At 43.5% G+C, this 15,113-nt stretch overlaps 1 protein-coding gene across 3 annotated transcripts in view; it reads left to right on the top strand.

Moving 5' to 3' along the window:
* The window catches only part of VSNL1 (visinin like 1), a 200,943-nt gene that overhangs the window by 10,956 nt on the left and 174,874 nt on the right, over window positions 1-15,113 (top strand). The gene's annotated exons all lie outside the window — the stretch shown is intronic.

The following is a 15,113-nucleotide window of genomic DNA, read 5'->3' as shown; positions in this document are numbered from 1 at the left end:
AGAGGTTCCGTTGTTGTGGCATTGACTTTCACATCAATGGAAGCAAAATGGATGTGTCTGCCCTCCCTGGTAACCCCCACTCCATTCATTCACTCAGTCGTATTTATTGACCACTTACTGTGTTCAAAGCACTGCACTAACCACTTGGAAAAGTACAATCCAACAAAAAGCAGGCACATTCCCTGCCCACAATAAGTTTACAGTTTAGAAAACTCTACATTCTGCTGCCTGCTGTCTTTAATTTTTCTTCTCCTTTCCCTTCCTCATCTTAGTTTCTAAAGTTGTTTTGTCATTTCCCACCTCTGCAGTGTGCCCTCACCCCCTCAGCTAGGGCCCTAAAGGAGACAGGCTAGTGTTGTAGTTGAAACCCATGTGTCATAAAGCCGAAATTCAGAAATACGTAGGTGCCATTCGTCTTAAATGGAGGATTGACTGAATTATTGTGAATTATTCCTATCAGCCATATGGAAGGCCAAGTTATTCCCAAATCATTGACTGATATGTAGAAAGATCATGGCCTCATGCACACAGAGTCCATTCAGGTTTGTCATCCTTCAGTCACTGGCTTACTCAGTGAGCCACATCATGGCTTTACAACAGTGCTTCTCAACTGTGGCCAAGAACATGTTGAAACATCCTTGAAATGTTAGCACTTTCTGACTTTTATGGTATTTGTTAAGAGCATACTATGTGTCAAACATATTCTGAGCTCTGGGGTTATTATTATTAAGTGCCGTCGAGTTGTTTCCGATTCATGGCGACTCTATGGATATATTTTCTCCAGAAAGTCCTGTCTTCTTCCAAAAAGCTCTGGGGTAGATGCAAGTTAATTAGGTTGCCCAGAATGGGGTTCACACTCTAAGTAGGAGGGAGGCTAATTAAGTGTTTCATATGCACTTAGGTAAATGATAACTAATTTAAGCTTTATAATAGACTGTAACTTTATAACAGACTGTAGTTCATTGTAGGCAGGAAATGTGTCTATCAACTCTGTTGTATTGTACTCTTAATACATGCTCAGCACACAGAAGGCTCTCAGCAAATACCATTGATAATAGAGTTAGTAGACACATTCCCTGCTCACAAGGAACTTAGTCTGGAGTTGGAGACAGACATTGATATAAATAAATTACAAACATATACTTAAGTGCAGTTGGGTTGAGGGTGTCACCCATCATCCGGGGATGGGTTCGTTCAGTAATCAGTGCGGCGAGAGAGAGGCCGGGGACGGAAAGCCTGAGTTTTATGTAAAATTTATTCTGCAAGGCAAATTGAATTATTTAATTGTTTAGGCGCAATGGATTGAACTTTCCTTTCAGAAGGAATGTAATCAATTAGTAATATTAGAGCTTCCCTAACGGGAGGAACGCAAGTATACGTTATTCGCACGTGGCAGAACCCCCTAGGTCCCACCCAGGTGGAATTCCCTTACAGTTTATTTGCATTCATGTGCACTTCCCACTCAGGAGGAATCCACTTGAGTTACCCATGGGGGAAGTCCCTAGCTCCCAGCCATGAGGATTTTCCATTTGGGAGGAATCCATGCATTTGTTACATTCCCGTGGAGAAGTGCCTGGCTTCCAGCCCCATGAGCGTCCAGTGGGACGAGACCCTCACTCCCCCATTCCACAGCTTCTCACTTGATGCAGACAGAGCGGGCTTCTCAAGCTCTGGACAGAGGCGCCCTGCAGCCATCTGCTGCAAGTATTGATCCTCTGCCTAGAGGGCCAGAGGCCACAGGTATTTATCACCTGTGCTCCTAGGCCATTCCAACTTCCGGCCTCAGTTTATCCAATCTCTGCCCTCCCCCCTCCTCCATTCCTAATTTGATTGGCACGAGGGTGAGGGACACCTGTATTCCCAGCTTGGGCTATCAATGTAGCAGTTTGGGTTGTGGGCGTGGTATCATCATCATCATCAATCGTATTTATTGAGCGCTTACTGTGTGCAGAGCACTGTACTAAGCGCTTGGGCAGTACAAGTTGGCAACATATAGAGACAGTCCCTACCCAACAGTGGGCTCACAGTCTAAAAGGGGGAGACAGAGAACAAAACCAAACATACTAACAAAGTAAAATAAATAGAATAGATATGTACAAGTAAAATAAATAAATAGAGTAATAAATATGTACAAGCATATATACAGGTGCTGTGGGGAAGGGAAGGAGGTAAGATGGGATGGAGAGGGGGAGAGGAAGGAAGGGGCTCAGTCTGGGAAGGCCTCCTGGAGGAGGTGAGCTCTCAGTAGGGCCTTGAAGGGAGGAAGAGAGCTAGCTTGGCGGATGGGCAGAGGGAGGGCATTCCAGGCCCGGGGGATGACGTGGGCCGGGTGAGGAGTTTCTGCCTGATGCGCAGATTGATTGGTAGCCACTGGAGATTTTTGAGGAGGGGAGTAATATGCCCAGAGCGTTTCTGGACAAAGATAATCTGGGCAGCAGCATGAAGTATGGACGGAGTCTGGTATCCCATCCTCACTTCCAGCATGAAGTATGGATGGAGTCTGGTATCCCATCCTCACTTCCAAGTTCCGCCTGCTGGCTCAGGCGGCCACCAGGTAGCATTTGACCTTGAGATGGCCGGTACCCAAGGGTCACCTAGAGACAATGAGTGAATAGATTTGATCTATATATAGATTAACTCTGGACTGCATGGGTCTTGTCAAATTCAGGAATTAGTACAACAGTATAGTCTACTCTTCAGAGTAAAACATTGGACCTGGAGTCAAGAGAACTTGGTTCATTCTGAGAAACTCTTCTACCCAGTCGATTAATAACAACAACTGCGGTATTTGCTAAGCACCTACTATATGCCAAGTGCTGCCCTAAATGCTGGGGTGGATCCAAACAAATTGGAAGGTCTATTAGAAAATTTAAAGGTTAGCTGTCAATTATTAGAAGCAGCGTGGCTTAGTGGAAAGAGCACGGGCTTGGGAGTCGGAGGTCGTGGGTTCTGATCCCACCTCCATCACTTATCAACTGTGTGACCTTGGGCAAGTCACTTAACTTCTCTCTGCCTCAGTTCATTCATCTGTAAAACGGGGATGAAGACTGAGCCCCACGTGGGACAACCTGATTACCTTGTATCCTCCCCAGCACTTAGAACACACAGTTTCTTTGCACATAGTAGCTTTGCACATAGTAAGTGCTTAACAAATACCATTATTATTATTAAATAATGATTAGGAGCCCAATTCCCTTGCCCAGACCAGTGGGTTTGGAGAGTTATGGGCTTCCATTTAAAAATCTTATTATATTAAGGGGAGAAGGGAGAAAATTTCTCATCAAAGATCAGGTGCTGCTCCTCTGCCCATGTCATGTCCTACCTCTGGCCTGGAATGCCCTCCCTCCGCAAAACTAGCACACTTCCCCCCTTCAAAGTCCTACTGATTTGTACTTCCCAAGCGCTTAGTACAGTGCTGTGCACACAGTAAGCACTCAATAAATACAATTGAATGAATGAATGAATGAATAGTTCATGTTTTGCCCCAGGAACAGAGATATGTGGCCTGAAATTGAAGAAGCAGGGCAGAGACCCAAAGCACATCCGATTACATTTTTGTTAATTGTGCCCTCTGGCTTTATCATGCCCTATGTGTAATCTTTCTCATTCATTCATTCATTCAAGAGATGGCCCCTACCCAACAACGGGCTCACAGTCTAGAAGGAGGAGACAGACAACAAAACAAAACGTGTGGACAGGTGTCAAGTCATCAGAATAAATAGAGATAAAGCTATATATGCATCATTAACAAAATAAATAGAATAGTAAATATGTACAAGTAAAATAGAGTAATAAATCTGTACAAACATATATACAGATCCTGTGGGGAGGGGAAGGAGGTAGGGCAGGGGGGATGGGGAGGAGAGGAAAAAGGGGGTTCAATCTGGGAAGGCCTCCTGGAGGAGGTGAGCTTTCAGTAGGACTTTGAAGGGAGGAAGAGAGCTAGCTTGGTGGATGTGCGGAGGGAGGGCATTCCAGGCCAGGGGGAGGATGTGGGCTGGGGGTCGACGGCGGGGCAGGCAAGAACAAGGTACAGTGAGGAAGTTAGCAGCAGAGGAGTGGAGGGTGCGGGCTGGGCTGCAGAAGGAGAGAAGGGAGGTGAGGTAGGAGGGGGCGAGGTAATGGAGAGCCTTGAAGCCGAGAGTGAGGAGTTTTTGTTTGATGAGTAGGTTGACTGGCAGCTACTGAAGATTTCTGAGGAGGGGAGTAACATGCCCAGAGCGTTTCTGCACAGAGATGATCCGGGCAGCAGTGTGAAGTATAGACTGAAGTGGGGAGAGACAGGAGGATGGGAGATCAGAGAGGAGGCTGATGCAGTAATCCAGTCGGGGTAGGATGAGAGATTGAGCCAGCAAGGTAGCGGTTTGGATGGAGAGGAAAGGGTGGATCTTAGCGATGTTGTGGAGGTGAGACCGGCAGGTTTTGGTGACGGATTGTATATGAGGGGTGAACGAGAGAGCGGAGTCGAGGATGACACCAAGGTTGCGGGCTTGTGAGACGGGAAGGAAGGTAGTGCCATCTACAGTGATGGGAAAGTCAGGGAGAGGGAAGGGTTTGGGAGGGAAGATAAGGAGTTCAGTCTTGGGCATATTGAGTTTAAGATGGCAGGCAGACATCCAGATGGAGATGTCCTGAAGGCAGGGGGAGACCCGAGCCTGAAGGGAGGGAGAGAGAGCAGGGGCAGAGATGTAGATTTGGGTGTCATCAATGTAGAGATGATAGTTGAAGCCATGGGAGCGAATGAGTTCACCAACGGAGTGAGTGTAGATAGAGAACAGAAGGGGACCAAGAACTTCCCCATTACACTACAAGGGACTCTATGCTCCCTTGTAGGCAGGGTTCCTGTCTTCTAGCTATTCTACAGTACTTTCCCGAACACTTAATACAGTGCTATGCACACAATAAGTGCTCAACAAATGATTGATTGTGTAGGATAAAGGTACAAGACAGGGTATTTCTGCACTTAAAATGCTAGTCACCCTTCTGCATCTCCCTGATTTGCTCCCTTTATTCACCCCACCCCCAACACACCAATGTACATATCTCTCTGTACAGTGTAATGTAATGTACAGTGCTCTGCACATAGTAAGCGTTCAATAAATACGATTGATGGTGATGTCTGAAATTTATACTGACGTCTTTCTCCCCCTCTAGACTGCAAGCTTGTTATGGGCAGGGAATGTTTCTACCAACTTTATTGAATTGTACTTTCCCAAGCACTTAGTATGGTGTTCTGCACAACATGCTTAGTAAAATAGGATTAATTGATAGCATGAAAAGCAATATGGCCTAGGGGATAGAGCACAGACCTAGGAGTCAGAAGGACCTGGGATCTAATCCGGCTCTGCCACTCTTCTGCTCTGTGACCTTGGGGAAGTCACTATACTTCTCTGTGCCGCAGTTACCTCATCTGTAAAATCAGGATTAAAACTGAGCCCTATCTGGAACAGGGACTGTGTCCAAGAGAAGCAGCGTGGCTCAGTGGAAAGAGCACGGGCTTTGGAGTCAGAGGTCATGGGTTCAAATCCTGGCTCCGCCACTTGTCAGCTGTGTGATTTTGGGCAAGTCACTTCTCTGGGCCTCAGTTACCTCATCTGTAAAATGGGGATTAAGACTGTGAGCCCCACGTGGGACAATCTGATCATGTTGTAACTTCCCCAGCTCTTAGAACAGTGCTTTGCACATAGTAAGCGCTTAATAAATGCCATTATTATTATTATTATTATTATCTACCCCAGCGCTTAGTAGGGTGATAGTAAATACTTAACATATACCAGTTTTCTTTTTTTTTTTTTAAAGAAAACATAGAGGGAATCATGACTTAGGGTGTGGCTGGGGTATTCTGTAGTCCATCTGGGTTCATGCCCAATTGAATCGGAGAAGAGGAAGTTCTTTCCCAGCTGTTTATTCAGTTGGTATTTATGCATGGTTTCTCGTGTGAAAGGGAAAGAAATCTGTGCTTTAAAAAAAAGTGAAAGCACAATTTGAAAGGCATTTGTAATTTGTCTCCACAATATTAGTTAACATAAAATGACACCCAGTAATAGCATATAACCAGAGGCTAAAAAGATGGGTAAAATATAAACGTTCCGGTTTTTAATATAGACTGCTATTCAGCGTTCAGAGAAAGTATGTTTTAATTCACCAGAAGAGGCTGATTTCAAAGTAGTACCATATATAGGTAGAAGGCCACCTCCTTGGACCAGAGTAACTGAGATCGTTTATTAATTTAATACATGTCTTATTGAGAACATAGAGATTTGAATTTAGGACAACTTGTTTTGAAAGAGTAATTATTAAGCAACACTAGATTCTTAGACTGGCTAAAGTTTCTAGTCATGGCCTAGTGGAAAATGCATTCATTCATTCAATCTTATTTATTGAGTGCTTACTGTGTGCAGAGCACTGTACTAAGCGCTTGGGAAGTACAAGTTGGCAGCATATAGACACAGTCCCTACCCAACAGTGGGCTCACAGTCTAGAAGGGGGCGACAGAGAACAAAACAAAACATATTAACAATAAAATAAGTAGAATAAATATGTACAAGTAAAATAAATCAATAAGTAGAGTAATAAATACGTACAAACATATATACCTATATACAGGTGCTTTGGGGAAGGGAAGGAGGTAAGGCGGTGGGGATGGAGGGGGGACAAGGGGGAGAGGAAGGAGGGGGCTCAGTCTGGGAAGGCCTCCTGGAGGAGGTGAGCTCTCAGTAGGGCCTTGAAGGGAGGAAGAGAGCTAGCTTGGCAGATGTGGGGAGGGAGGGCATTCCAGGCCAGGGGGATGACGTGGGCCGGGGGTCGAAGGCAGGACAGGCGAGAATGAGGCACGGTGAGGAGATTAGCGGAGGAGGAGCGGAGGGTGCGGGCTGGGCTGGAGAAGGAGAGAAGGGAGGTGAGGTAGGAGGGGGCGAGGTGATGGACAGCCTTGAAGCCCAGGGTGAGGAGTTTCTGCCTGATGCGGAGATTGATTGGTAGCCACTGGAGACTTTTGAGGAGGGGAGTAACATGCCCAGAGCGTTTCTGGACAAAGACAATCCGGGTAGCAGCATGAAGTATGGATTGAAGTGGGGAGAGACACGAGGTTGGGAGATCAGAGAGAAGGCTGGTGCAGTAGTCCATATGGGATAGGATGAGAGCTTGAACGAGCAGGGTAGCGGTTTGGATGGAGAGGAAAGGGCAGATCTTGGCAGTGTTGCGGAGCTGAGACCTGCAGGTTTTGGTGACGGCTTGGATGTGAGGGGTGAACAAGAGAGCGGAGTCGAGGATGACACCAAGTTTGCGGGCTTGTGAGACGGGAAGGATGGTAGTGCCGTCAATAGTGATGGGAAAGTCAGGGAGAGGGCAGGGGTTGGGAGGAAAGACAAGGAGTTCAGTCTTGGACATGTTGAGTTTTAGGTGGCGGGCAGACATCCAGATGGAGATGTCCTGAAGGCAGGAGGAGATGCGAGCCTGGAGGGAGGGAGAGAGAGCAGGGGCAGAGATGTAGATTTGGGTGTCAACGCATGGGCTTGTGAGTCAGAGGACCTGGGTCCTGGTACTGTGCTCGACTAATTGCCTACTGGGTGACCTTGGGCAAGTCATTTAACTTTACTCTGCCTTAGTTTCCTCATCTGTGAAATGAGGATTAAATACCTGTTCATCCCTCCTACTTAGACTTTTAGCCCCAAATGGCCCAGGGACTGTATCTGACCTGATAATGTTGTATCTACTCCAGTGCTTAGAATAGTGCTGGACACATAGTAAGCACCTAACAAATGCCATAATTATTTATTTATAATGATAAAAATATTGACTTATAAAACTCATAAGCGTTATATGAACTTCCTAAAATTTTCATTAGAGACTGGCAGTATTAATGTAATTTTTGTATGCGTGCATGAAAATGGATAAACTTGAAAGGTAAATAATATTATATAATTGAAGGTATGGGCGTATTTTAACTTATTCCCAGACATTTGTATTTGTGTTTTTTTTTTTAAACGATTGATAGCAGTAAATAAAGTGTCTTGTTTTTCATTTTCAGACAGGAGAGATCTAATTCATGTAATTGCTCAGAGTAGAACATATGTGTAGCATTTTCGTCAATCTTAAATAATGTAAGTCGGTAAAATACTCTGGGTTGATGGGGATGGTTATTTTCCACTCTCAAGAGTTTCTTTGGGGAGTTCTTTTCTGCCAGCTGGGTGCAGGAAGTAGCAAAAGGGATCCATCTCTGGTGTTCTTGGGTGACCTCAATGGCTGTCTTATATAACCAGTTCTAGATGGCCCTTTTTTCACTGCTTTCTCAGCTGGAGATCATGAGTGTGGGTTCCCACTACAGAGATGCAGTATTTGAGAGCTCAAGTGGCTTGGAAACTCATTTATGGTCCCCAAAAAGAGCTCATTTATGCTGGGTACTGTAGGATGTTTGAACTCTTAGGTAAACTCCTGCAGTGGTATTCTGAACTTTCTCCGTATGCCTTACCTTAGCTCCTTTTAGAACCTGGGTACTTTTGGAGAGAATCAAGAGTCCTGATTGTAAAAGAAAAGAATGACAGACAGGTAACAGTGACAATTGGTTGCGAGCCTAGCCTATTCCAGAGACACCCGTCATTAGGCTCAGCACTCATCTGCTTGAGAGGAGATTAGTGTAATGCTTAATATTTGTTGAGCAGCCATAATATTTCTGGCACTACATCAAGGGCACATAAGAAGTTTGAGGCAATTCTGGGCCCCTAAACTCCTGAGCCCTTCCCCTGACATGGCTGGTGGTATTTAAAAAAATGATTTTTGGGAAGCATTTTAGCCTTTGGATATTTCTTTTTTTTGCTTCCCAGGCTTCTGCACACTTCGCTTACTTCAGCATGAGTGTTCATTTTCCCTCTCCCTGGAAGATGCTCACTCTGCCCAGGCCTAATTTAGGAACAGGGCAGTAGCTGGGCAGAGAGATATAACAGCCCATCTCCCTGATGGGCCCTGAGGAACTATATGCAGTGCCCTCTTGCAAAGGGAAGAATTGAAAATTGAAAGACGGAGGGAGGGAAACACTAATTTCTCCCAGCATATTGCACATATTTTTCTACAGCTAAGTAAAACCTATCGGTGCAGGTGGTGTGATCCCAAAAATCTGTTCCTTTTCTTTATTTTCCTCTTTTATTTGGGGAATATCTATTTGTAAGTGAATTCCCATTATTTATGACCTAACATTTAAAAATCAATAGCTGAGAGAATGATTTCTATCGAATTTAAAGTGCACTTATTGTTGCACCACATGGCAAGGAAAAATAACTTTAGAATCAATGCCAGGTTGTATTTTCAGAAAAGCCAGTAACAGCCAATGTGAAGAGAGAATGCTGTAATTATGGGATACTATATATTTGGCTCCCTCAAAAATCTTTTGGCCAATATATCAAGATATTTTCCCAGTTTTGCATGAGTTACTCAAATAATTGGAGAGAGGTGAGGGGCAGGGGGAGTTGTACCTCAGTCTTCCAATTTGCTTTGGATATAATATGACCAGATAGTGAGGCCTTTTGTTTTGTTTTGTGGAGCTTTTTCACGAAGTCATTTCATATTTAACCTCAGAGAATGTAGGCAAACTCTGTATAAATGGGTGGATTTCTCCTGAAAATTGCTGCATTAGATAGACTCACCAGACAGGATTAGACTTTTCAGAGCTTAGGAAATGTCACTACTGGGGCAGAATGATGATATATCCCAGAATTCTCTCTCTGAAAGCATGATGCTCAGGGGATGTGTATGGTGGATCCTTCCTTGACATCGTTAAATGGTTAGAGGGGTACCATTGAGCATCCTATAGACATCCCTACCTTCCTTTCAGTTTAGCTCTTTGTGGGCAGAGAACGTATGTGCTAATCCTGTTGTATTTGTACTCTTCCAAGTGCTTGATACATTACTCTGCACATAGTAAGTGCTCAATAAATACCACTGATCTATTATGAACCTTATATCTATGATTTCATCTACATCTCACTCGAATCTGCTGATATTTTTTGTCTGTGGAGTTTCTCAGGTCTGTAATTTCATTCATGACTTTGCTGGCTATGAAAATGTCCCCTTTTTTGTTTTGGACCTACTTCGATGGGCGTCGGGTCCTTCTAATGTTGTGGGATGTAAGGAACAATATTTCACCTTCCTAGTGCCTTCCCTTTCAGTCAACCATGTTATTTTTTTCAAATCGAGGAGTCATAATCCTTTCAGTCTGTGCTCATATAGAAGCTTCTACATCACTGAGAATATTCTGATTGTCCTTCTCTAGCTAAAAGAGAACTGTTTTCAGACAGGCCAAGGGACTGAGATTTCTAAGTGGTCTCTCCAGCTTTTTCCTCTTTTCCTTCTCCTCCTTAATCCGCCAGTCAATCAATAATATCATTGATGCTTCTCCTCCTTAATCCATCAATCAATAATATGATTGAGTACTTATGTGTTTTGAGCACTGTCTTAACTGCTTGGGAGGGTACAATAGAGAAGGTAGACGTGATCCCTACCCTCAAGGGGCTTACAATCTAGCGAGGGAGGTAGACACTAAAATTAATAACAGATAGGGGAAGCAACTGAATAAAAGTGTGTGGGGTGGTGGTAATACAAAGGTGCCTAGGGGATATGGATTTAAGTGCATAGGTGAGGAAGTTCATTGTCGTATTTTTTTGAGCAACTATTATGTGCAGAGCACTTTACTAAGTGCTTGGGAGAATATAACAAACAGATGCATTCCCTGCGCATAGCTTATAGTCTAAAGGGGAGTGGGGCAAATAGGATGGGGAGATGAGAAGTTGGTAAGGGAAGGCTTTCCTGGAAGAGGTAGGATTTTAGTAGGGCTTTGGAGATGGGGAGGGAGTTTCAGGCAGAATTGAGGGTTTGAGCAAAAGGTCCATTAGCTCTCTCTTTGCTCTTTGACCTTCTAGCCTGTGTTCTACTTACCCTCCTCTCCTGCTCCACCATAACTATGACCAATATCATTATCAACAAATGGTATTTATTGAGTGCTTACTTTGTTCAGAGTGCTCTTACTAAGTGCTTGAGTAATAGCAAGCCAATGCATTTTTATTTGAGAATTATATTGTATTACACCAATTAGTGTCAATAAACAGGGTGATATTTGCCACAGGCTATCCAAGGCAGCTGTACTTTATGTGAATTTTAGAGGACATTTTAAATCTTCCCTTCAGGTGCAAGTGAAAACCAGCAATACTATGAGAACATAAGCCTGCTTTGACTTAACTCCCATTCTGAAGCCCACTATATCTAATATTAATAATTGTGGTATTTGCTATGTTCCAGGCACTGTATTAAGCTCTGGGGTAGGTACAAAGTAATCTGATTGGACGTAGATCCTGTACTATCTAGGGCTCACAGTCTTCGTCCCAATTTTGCCCCCTCCCTTCTCAAATCAGAGAAATAAACACTCTTTCCAGCGCTTAGAACAGTGCTTTGCACATAGTAAGCGCTTAATAAATGCCATTATTATTATTATTTCCTTCGAGGCCTTCCCTGACTAAGCCCTCCTTTCCTCTTCTCTCTCTCCCTTCCGCGTTGCCCTGACTTGCTCCCTTCGTTCATGCCCCCACCCCAGTCCTACAGAGCATATGTACATATTTGTAATTTATTTATTTATATTCATGTCTGTCTCCGCCTCTAGACTGTCAGCTCATTGTGGACAGGGAACATGTCTGTTTGTTGTTACATTGTACTCTCCCAAGCACTTAGTACAGTGTTCTGCACACAATAAGCACTGAATAAATACAACTGACTGAATAATAATAATAATGGTATTTAAGTGCTTACTATATACCAAACACCGTTCTAAGCACTGGGGTAGATACAAGGTAATCAGGTTGTCCCACGTGGGGCTCATAGTTTTAATCCCCATTTTACAGATGAGGTAACTGAGGCACAGAGAAGTTAGTGACTTGCCCAGAGTCACACAGCTGGTGAGTTGTGGAGCCGGGATTAGAATCCACAACCTCTGACTCCCAAGCCTGTGATTTTTCCACTATGAGGGAACTGAGGCATAGCAAAGTGAAGTAATTTGCCCAAAGTCTCACAGTAGACAAGTGGCGGTGGTGGGATTAAAATCCAGATCCTCTTGACTCCTGTGGACTTCTGTCCATTAGGCAACACTGCTTCTCCTCAGCACACAAAGTGAAGCACTCAATAAATACGATTGATTGATCTCATTTGAGCTTTCACTTTGCACTAGGCTTAATGAGCAAAGCTAGAACCCTGTGTCCCCTTTCAGGGAAATTCTCCCAATTCCCCATAACTTTCCTTACACTGGTTCATAGTTATTCCTTTAGAACAAGGATTCCATAGCCATTTTTTAGACAAAATATGGTCACGAAGAGACCATTCGTCTTACTTGCGTCACTTTTAACCTGACCATTTGGCTACTTCCATTCATACAATCGTTTTTATTGAGCGCTTACTGTGTGCAGAGCACTGCACTAAGCGCTCGGGAAGTACAAGTTGGCAACATATAGAGATGGTCCCTACCCAACAGAGGGCTCACAGTCTAGAAGGGGGAGACAGACAACAAAACATATTAACAAAATAAAATAAATAGAATAGTAAATATGTATAAGTAAAATAAATAGAGTAATAAATATGTACAAACATGTACAGGTGCTCTGGGGAGGGGAAGGAGTGAAGGAGGGGGAGAGGAAGGAGGGGGCTCAGTCTGGGAAGGCCTCCGAAGGCCTTCCATTTTTTTTTTTTTTTCTGGCTTCATAGTTAAACAGTTGGGCCGCTCTGAACCTCTGCTGTATACTTTTTCTATACAATTGTAGCTTATCCAATTCTGATTCTGGGGGCTTTGACCCTATTGTACCTTATACCAACTCACACGCATGACATTCTAGGCCACTCTCTGAACTTGACACTTTTCTTAACAGCTTTAGGATTTTTACACATAACTAAAGTGGCCACCACAACCCTAGTAAAATGACCTCTGTTGGCACTTGAGTATAGCATTCTGTCTTTCTGAAAGACCAGCATCCATGTTTGGGAATTCTTTGGGGTAGAGTCAGCTGAGGAGTGGCGGTCCAACCATCTCTTCCGTATTCCTTGAATAAAAACATGTCTATAATATTATAAACGTAACCCTTTTGTATTTCTAAAGGACTTAATTATCATTAAAATAATTTTTGCATTTCTGTGAGTGGAATTTGAATAATAAAATAATAAAATAGAAATGCTGAATTTGTTAAGAGCCACTCAGGCTTTGTTTCCTGCAAAAACATTGTATTTGAATGCAGTACAGTATCAGTGATTTCTGGTCAAACATGTAAAAACTGTATGGCAGTGTCTCTTTCCCACATGTTTCGAGTATTATTGTTTGACCTCTGTCTCTCTGGAGTTAGAAATGAGGCAGAGAAAAGACAGACATGATGAAAAGGAGGGACTTGCTTAACCAGAGAGGGGTCCATATCTTGTCAAATTAAAGTTTAAGTAAATTGCAAAAATGCTACTAACACCTGCCATCTGTTAGTAAGATCTGGATTTGTTCCAGAAACTGCATAGAACCTGTAGAGCAGTTCTAAGTGACAAGACAACAAGCAATGATAAAAATTGTGGTATTGGTTAAGCTTATACTATGTGCCAAACACTGTATGCTGTGTGCTGGGGTAGATCATGAATGGTATTTATTGAGCCCTTACTATGTGCTGAGTACTTCACTAATTGCTTGGGGAAGTACAGTATAACAGAGCTGGCTTACATGTTCCCTGCCCACAAGTTTACAGTCAAGAAAGGGATGCAGGATAATCAGCTCAAACATAGTCCTTGTCCCACATGGAGCTCATAAGGGGGAGATAGAACAAGTATTTAATCCCCATTTTACAGATGAGGAAACTAGGGCACAGGGAAGTTAAATGACTTGCCCAAGATCACCCAGTAGGCAAGTGGTGGATCTGGGAGTAGAGCCCAGATTTCCTGACGCCCAGGCTTGGGCTCTAGCTAACATACAATTGAATTTAGTAATAAAATTTGTTGTTTACTATATGCCAAGCACTGCACGAAGCACTGAGGTGGATACAAGATGACCACAGTTACCCTGTGTATTTTTCTCAAGTGTTGCACGTGCTAAGAGCATCAATTTATCTGATCACCTGTAAATGAAGGTTTATCACCCACCAAGAACATCTTAAAATTCCATGAAACTTCATTTGATTGGTTCGAACACCATTATCTGGGTCTAAAATGTATCCACACTACTTGCAAGCGATGTGATATGTGTATATCTGTAATTTTTTTATATTAATGTTTGTCTCCCCCTCTAGACTGTGAGCTTGCTGTGGGCAAGAATGTGTCTTGTTAAATTGTATTCTCCCAAGTGCTTAGTACAGTGCTTTGCATTTTCAAATTTGGGATAATGATGGAATTAAGAGTGTAGTAATAATAGCAGTCATGGTCTTTAAGTGCTTACTGTATATCAAGCACTGTACTAAGCATTGGGGTAGAGACAAGATAATCAGGTCAGACCCACTCCTTTCCCACATTGGGCTCACAGTCCCAGGGAGAGACAGAACTGGTATTTAGTTCTTAGTTTACAGATAAGAAAACTGAGGCACAGAGAAGTTGTGACTTGCCCAAGATCACCAGTAGGCAAGTGACAGAGCCAGGATCCAGATTCTATGATTTAATAATAATAGTAATCATGTTTGTTAAGCGCTTGCTATGTGCCAAGCACGCTTCTAAGCGCTGGAGTAAATGCAGGGTAACCAGGTTGTCCCATGTGGGGCTTACAGTCTTCATCCCCATTTTACAGATGAAGGAACTGAGGCACAGAGAAGTTAAGTGACTTGCCCAAAGTCACACCGAACCCAAGACCTCTGACTCCCAAGCCCTTGCTCTTGCCACTAAGCCACACTGCTTCTTACAATAATGCTGATATTTGGGAGCGTCGAGGGAGACGGTAGAGACCGTCTCTGTATGTTGCCAACTTGTACTTCCCAAGCGCTTAGTACAGTGCTCTGCACACAGTAAGCGCTCAATAAATACAATTGAATGAACACCTGAAAGACTTCTCAATGCTCTTTCTTCAAACTATGGTTTCTTCAGTAGCACAACACCACTTGCCTGATAAGAGAAGCAGTGTGGCTCAGGAGAAA

This window comes from Tachyglossus aculeatus, chromosome 1 (assembly GCF_015852505.1).
Source record: "Tachyglossus aculeatus isolate mTacAcu1 chromosome 1, mTacAcu1.pri, whole genome shotgun sequence".
Taxonomy (NCBI): domain Eukaryota; kingdom Metazoa; phylum Chordata; class Mammalia; order Monotremata; family Tachyglossidae; genus Tachyglossus; species Tachyglossus aculeatus.
The sequence above is the reverse complement of the archived record's forward strand: the minus strand, read 5'-3'. Positions and strand labels throughout refer to the sequence as shown.